Source organism: Oncorhynchus keta, chromosome 30, assembly GCF_023373465.1.
Source record: "Oncorhynchus keta strain PuntledgeMale-10-30-2019 chromosome 30, Oket_V2, whole genome shotgun sequence".
Lineage (NCBI taxonomy): Eukaryota > Metazoa > Chordata > Actinopteri > Salmoniformes > Salmonidae > Oncorhynchus > Oncorhynchus keta.
In genome coordinates, this window is record NC_068450.1 from 9,844,138 (window position 1) to 9,850,553 (window position 6,416).

Consider the following 6,416-nt stretch of genomic DNA (forward strand, 5'->3'; position numbering starts at 1 on the left):
AATGTTTATATATCCTGCTTCATGCTACAGTCTGATCGCTTCCATATCCTGCTTCATGCTACAGTCTAATGCTTCCATATCCTGCTTCATGCTGAGCAGTCTAATGCTTCCATATACTGCTTCATGCTACTGCTCCATCGCTTCCATATCCTGCTTCATGCTAGCAGTCTAATGCTTCCAAGTGGTTCCGCCTTCATGCTACAAGTCTCTAATGCTTGAGACCCTGCTTCCTGCTGTCAGTCTATCTTCCATATCCTGCTTCATGCTACTAGACAGTGCGTTTGCATATCCTGCTTCATGCTGCATGTTCATCGCTTCCATATTCTGCTTCATGCTACAGTCTAATGCTTCCATATCCTGCTTCATGCTACAGTCTGATCACTTCCATATCCTGCAGTCTAATGCTAATATCTTAGCTATACTGTTTCATGCTACAGTCTAATCGCTTCCATATCCTGCTTCATGCTACGCAGTCTAATGCTTCCATATCCTGCTTCATGACAATGTGAGCAAATTAGGTGAGAAGGAGGTAAAGGCAAAAAAGGCCATGGTGGCAAAGTAAATACAATATAGCAAGTAAAACACTGGAATGGTAGTTTTGCAATGGAAGAATGTGCAAAGTAGAAATAAAAATAATGGGGTGCAAAGGAGCAAAATAAATAAATAAATTAAATACAGTTGGGAAAGAGGTAGTTGTTTGGGCTAAATTATAGGTGGGCTATGTACAGGTGCAGTAATCTGTAAGATGCTCTGACAGTTGGTGCTTAAAGCCAGTGAGGAGATAAGTGTTTCCAGTTTCAGAGATTTTTGTAGTTGTTCCAGTCATTGGCAGCAGAGAACTGAAGGAGAGGCGGCCAAAGAAAGAATTGGTTTTGGGGGTGACTAGGAGAGATATACCTGCTGGAGCGTGTGCTACAGGTGGGAGATGCTATGGTGACCAGCGAGCTGAGATAAGGGGGACTTTACCTAGCAGGGTCTTGTAGATGACATGGAGCCAGTGGGTTTGGCGACGAGTATGAAGCGAGGGCCAGCCAACGAGAGCGTACAGGTCGCAATGGTGGGTAGTATATGGGGCTTTGGTGACAAAACGGATTGCACTGTGATAGACTGCATCCAATTTGTTGAGTAGGGTATTGGAGGCTATTTTGTAAATGACATCGCCAAAGTCGAGATTGGTAGGATGGTCAGTTTTACAAGGGTATGTTTGGCAGCATGAGTGAAGGATGCTTTGTTGCGAAATAGGAAGCCAATTCTAGATTTAACTTTGGATTGGAGATGTTTGATATGGGTCTGGAAGGAGAGTTTACAGTCTAACCAGACACCTAAGTATTTGTAGTTGTCCACGTATTCTAAGTCAGAGCCGTCCAGAGTAGTGATGTTGGACAGGCGGGTAGGTGCAGGTAGCGATCGGTTGAAGAGCATGCATTTAGTTTTACTTGTATTTAAGAGCAATTGGAGGCCACGGAAGGAGAGTTGTATGGCATTGAAGCTTGCCTGGAGGGTTGTTAACACAGTGTCCAAGAAGGGCCGGAAGTATACAGAATGGTGTCGTCTGCGTAGAGGTGGATCAGGGACTCACCAGCAGCAAGAGCGACCTCATTGATGTATACAGAGAAGAGAGTCGGTCAAGAATTGAACCCTGTGGCACCCCCATAGAGACTGCCAGAGGTCCGGACAGCAGACCCTCCGATTTGACACACTGAACTCTATCAGAGAAGTAGTTGGTGAACCAGGCGAGGCAATCATTTGAGAAACCAAGGCTGTCGAGTCTGCCGATGAGGATGTGGTGGTTGACAGAGTCAAAGCCTTGGCCAGATCAATGAATACGGCTGCACAGTAATGTTTCTTATCGATGGCGGTTAAGATATCGTTTAGGACCTTGAGCGTGGCTGAGGTGCACCCATGACCAGCTCTGAAACCAGATTGCATAGCAGAAGGTATGGTGAGATTCAAAAATGGTCGGTAATCTGTTTGTTGACTTGGCTTTGAAGACCTTAGAAAGGCATGGTAGGATAGATATAGGTCTGTAGCAGTTTGGGTCAAGAGTGTCCCCCTTTGAAGAGGGGATGACCGCAGCTGCTTTCAATCTTTGGGAATCTCAGACGACACGAAAGAGAGGTTGAACAGGCTAGTAATAGGGGTGGCAACAATTTCGGCAGATAATTTTAGAAAGAAAGGGTCCAGATTGTCTAGCCCGGCTGATTTGTAGGGTCCAGATTTTCAGCTCTTTCAGAACATCAGCTGAATGGATTTGGGAGAAGGGAGAAATGGGGAAGGCTTGGGCGAGTTGCTGTTGGGGGTGCAGTGCTGTTGACCGGGGTAGGAGTAGCCAGGTGGAAAGCATGGCCAGCCGTCAGAAAAATGCTTATTGAAATTCTCAATTATTTTGGATTTATCAGTGGTGGTGACAGTGTTTCCTATCTTCAGTGCAGTGGGCAGCTGGGAGGAGGTGTTCTTATTCTCCATGGACTTTACAGTGTCCCAGAACGTTTTGAGTTAGTGTTGCAGGAAGCAAATTTATGCTTGAAAAGCTAGCCTTGGCTTTTCTAATCCTGTGTATAACTGTTTCTAGCTTCCTGAATAGCTGCATATCACGGGGCTGTTCAGATGCTAATGCAGAACGCCATAGGATGTTTTTGTGTTGGTTAAGGGCAGTCAGGGTCTGGGAGAAACCAGCACATATCTGTTCTGGTTCTAAATTTTGAATGGGGCATGTTTATTTTTAAGATGGTTAGGAAGGCATTTTTTAAAAATATCCAGGCATCCTCTACTGACGGGATGAGATCAATATCCTTCCAGGATACCCCGCCAGGTCGATTAGAAAGGCCTGCTCAGCTGAAGTGTTTCAGGAAGCGTTTTACAGTGATGAGTGGAGGTCGTTTGACCGCTGACCCATTACGGATGCAGGCAATAGAGGCAGTGATCGCTGAGATCTTGGTTGAAGCAGCAGAGGTGTATTTAGAGGGGAAGTTGGTTAGGATGATATCTATGAGGGTGTCCCGTGTTTGGAGGCTTTGGGGGTACCTGGTAGGTTCATTGATAATTTGAGTGAGATTGAGGGCATCAAGTTTAGATTGTAGAATGGCTGGGGTGTTAAGCATGTTCCAGTTTAGGTGGCCTTCAGCAGCACGAGCTCTGGCAGAAGATAGATGGATGGGACAGATGAGTTCACTACGGTTATCCAGAGCACAGCCTGGGGGCAGAGGTGGTCTATAGCAGGCGGCAACGGTGAGAGACTTGGTTTTAGAGAGGTGGATTTTTAGAAGTAGAAGTTCAAATTTTTGGGTACAGACCTGGATAGTAGGACAGAACTCTGCAGGCCATCTTTGCAGTAGATTGCAACACCGCCCCCTTTGGCAGTCCTATCTTGGCAGTTCTATCAGTTCTATCCTGCTTCATGCTACAGTCTAATGCTTCCATATCCTGCTTCATGCCAGTTCAATGCTTCCATATCCTGCTTCATGCTACAGTCTAATGCTCCATATCCGCTTCAGTGCTAAGCAGTCTAATGCTTCCATATACTGCTTCATGCTGTGCCCAATGCTTCCATATCCTGCTTCATGCTACAGTCTAATGCTTCCATATCCTGCTTCATGCTACAGTCTAATGCTACCATATCCTGCTTCATGCTACAGTCTAATGCTTCCATATCCTGCTTCATGCTACAGTCTAATGCTTCCATATCCTGCTTCATGCTACAGTCTAATGCTTCCATATCCTGCTTCATGCTACAGTCTAATGCTTCCATATCCTGCTTCATGCTACAGTCTAATGCTTCCATATCCTGCTTCATGCTACAGTCTAATGCTTCCATATACTGCTTCATGCTAACGTCTAATGCTTCCATATCCTGCTTCATGCTGTCTAATGCTTCCATATCCTGCTTCATGCTACAGTCTAATAAGCTATATATCCTGCTTCATGCTACAGTCTAATGCTTCCATATCCTGCTTCATGCTTCAGTCTAATGCTTCCATATACTGCTTCATGCTACAGTCTAATGCATCCATACTGCTTCATGCTACAGTCATCAATCGCTTCCATATCCTGCTTCATGCTACAGTCTAATGCTTCCATATCCTGCTTCATGCTACAGTCTAATGCTTCCATATCCTGCTTCATGCTACAGTCTAATGCTTCCATATCCTGCTTCATGCTACAGTCTAATGCTTCCATATCCTGCTTCATGCTACAGTTCTCCATGCTTCCATATCCTGCTTCATGCTACAGTCTAATGCTTCCATATCCTGCTTCATGCTACAGTCTAATGCTTCCATACTGCTTCATGCTACAGTCTAATGCTTCCATATCCTGCTTCATGCTACACAGTCTAATGCTACCATATCCTGCTTCATGCTACAGTCTAATGCTTCCATATCCTGCTTCATGCCAGTCTAATGCTTCCATATCCTGCTTCATGCTACAGTCTAATGCTTCCACATCTGGAGAACCTGGGTCTCTTTTCTTCAAAACACCCTCTCATTCCCTTCTCCCCTTCCTGTTCCCTTCCCTCCTTCTTCCCTTCCTTCCTTCCTCTCCTCCCTCCTTCTCTCTCCTCCTGCAGATGTTGGTGAAGCAGAAAGAGGCTAACAGACAGAGTATGATCCTGCTGCAGAATGACCCCAGCCTGCAGCTGATCAAGGCTCTGGAGGATGTGGCTAATGTTACCAAGACTCTGGAGCAGGAGAGACTGGCATCACCAGAAGGTAGGTATGTCTGAGACTGTCTGTTTAGTGTGCGGCAGAGCTTCGTTCCATCCTTTGCAAGGGAGAGGAGACGGTGTGTTGTCAGTGGAACAAGGAGGATACAACAGAAGAGCCTCAGTGAAATCAATACAGGCTTAATCACAAGGCTCAAGTCTTCTTACACAGCACTTCAAAATGTTCTTGGTGAAAATGCCAGGTGTTGTAGCGTGAACGTTAACACACACTCCTATATATGGTCTCACCTTTGTGTTGGAATGAACAACTCTGAAGGTCTTCAGAGACCAAAACGAGTTTCAACAAGTCAAAAGCAGAATTGCTCATCTTGATCACATAATGTGTAGTTATTTGGGTGCAAAAATGATTTGTAGATCAGCGATTATGCGCAGTCCAACTAAAATATAGTCAATCTGGATCTCCATTCATATCCATGTAGGTGAAGGCTCTGGAGGCTGAGCTACAGGAGTACTCTCTGAAACAGCAGATAGCAGAGCTGCAGAGCCAGCTGGAACTGATGGAGGAGGAGAAGAGAGAGACAGAGGGATGTCTGCAGGAAGTAGAGAAGAAGAACCGTGACCTAGAGAAAAGAGGTGAGGAAGACACCTACGGACTGTCAATCACATCACACTGTGGGTTACCCACAGATTGGATTCCATTTACATTACATTACATTTAAGTCATTTAGCAGACGCTCTTATCCAGAGCGACTTACAAATTGGTGCATTCACCTTATGACATCCAGTGGAACAGCCACTTTACAATAGTGCATCTAAATCTTTTAAGGGGGGTGAGAAGGATTACTTTATCCTATCCTAGCTTATTCCTTAAAGAGGTGGGGTTTCAGGTGTCTCCGGAAGGGTGGGTGATTGACCCGCTGTCCTGGCGTCGGAGGGAGTTTGTTCCACCATTGGGGGCCAGAGCAGCGAACAGTTTTGACTGGGCTGAGCGGGAACTGTACTTCCTCAGTGGTAGGGGGCGAGCAGGCCAGAGGTGGATGAACGCAGTGCCCTTGTTTGGGTGTAGGGCCTGATCAGAGCCTGGAGGTACTGAGGTGCCGTTCCCCTCACAGCCCGTAGGCAAGCACCATGGTCTTGTAGCGGATGCGAGCTTCAACTGGAAGCCAGTGGAGAGAGAGCGGAGGAGCGGGGTGACGTGAGAGAACTTGGGAAGGTTGAACACCAGACGGGCTGCGGCGTTCTGGATGAGTTGTAGGGGTTTAATGGCACAGGCAGGGAGCCCAGCCAACAGCGAGTTGCAGTAATCCAGACGGGAGATGACAAGTGCCTGGATTAGGACCTGCGCCGCTTCCTGTGTGAGGCAGGGTCGTACTCTGCAGATGTTGGATTCCTACAGCTTTGTGAAGGAATACATCTCCAGCAGTACCAGTAGAATAGATAGTTGTCCATCTTCTCATGTTAAAAGACTGGTGACCCAGGCTTCATCTAACACATCTGTCTTTAATATCTTTAGTGCAAGAGCTGCTGCAGGTCCAGAAGAGCACTGAGCCTTTACTCAGGCCCCGTACCAGTGGGATCGCCCAACCCCCGCCCCTGTACCCCCAGCCCTCCACCCCCACCACCACCCCCTCCTCCCTCCACCCTCCTCCATCACGATGCAACCCCTCAGGTAAGACAATAGTCTGTTAATATGTTGTGTACAGGCTTGCATGGAGAAATGAATGCTCTAACCACCGATCTGTCTAATCATACTTTA

At 46.6% G+C, this 6,416-nt stretch overlaps 1 long non-coding RNA gene across 1 annotated transcript; it reads left to right on the plus strand.

Annotated features, from left to right (window-relative positions):
* Window positions 1-4,693: 4,693 nt before the first annotated feature.
* On the plus strand, window positions 4,694-6,210 carry LOC127913736 (uncharacterized). The gene is made up of 3 exons (XR_008086606.1): window positions 4,694-4,706; window positions 5,140-5,293; window positions 6,174-6,210. It is a non-coding gene; the product is annotated as an uncharacterized LOC127913736 (long non-coding RNA).
* The last annotated feature ends 206 nt before the right edge of the window (window positions 6,211-6,416 follow it).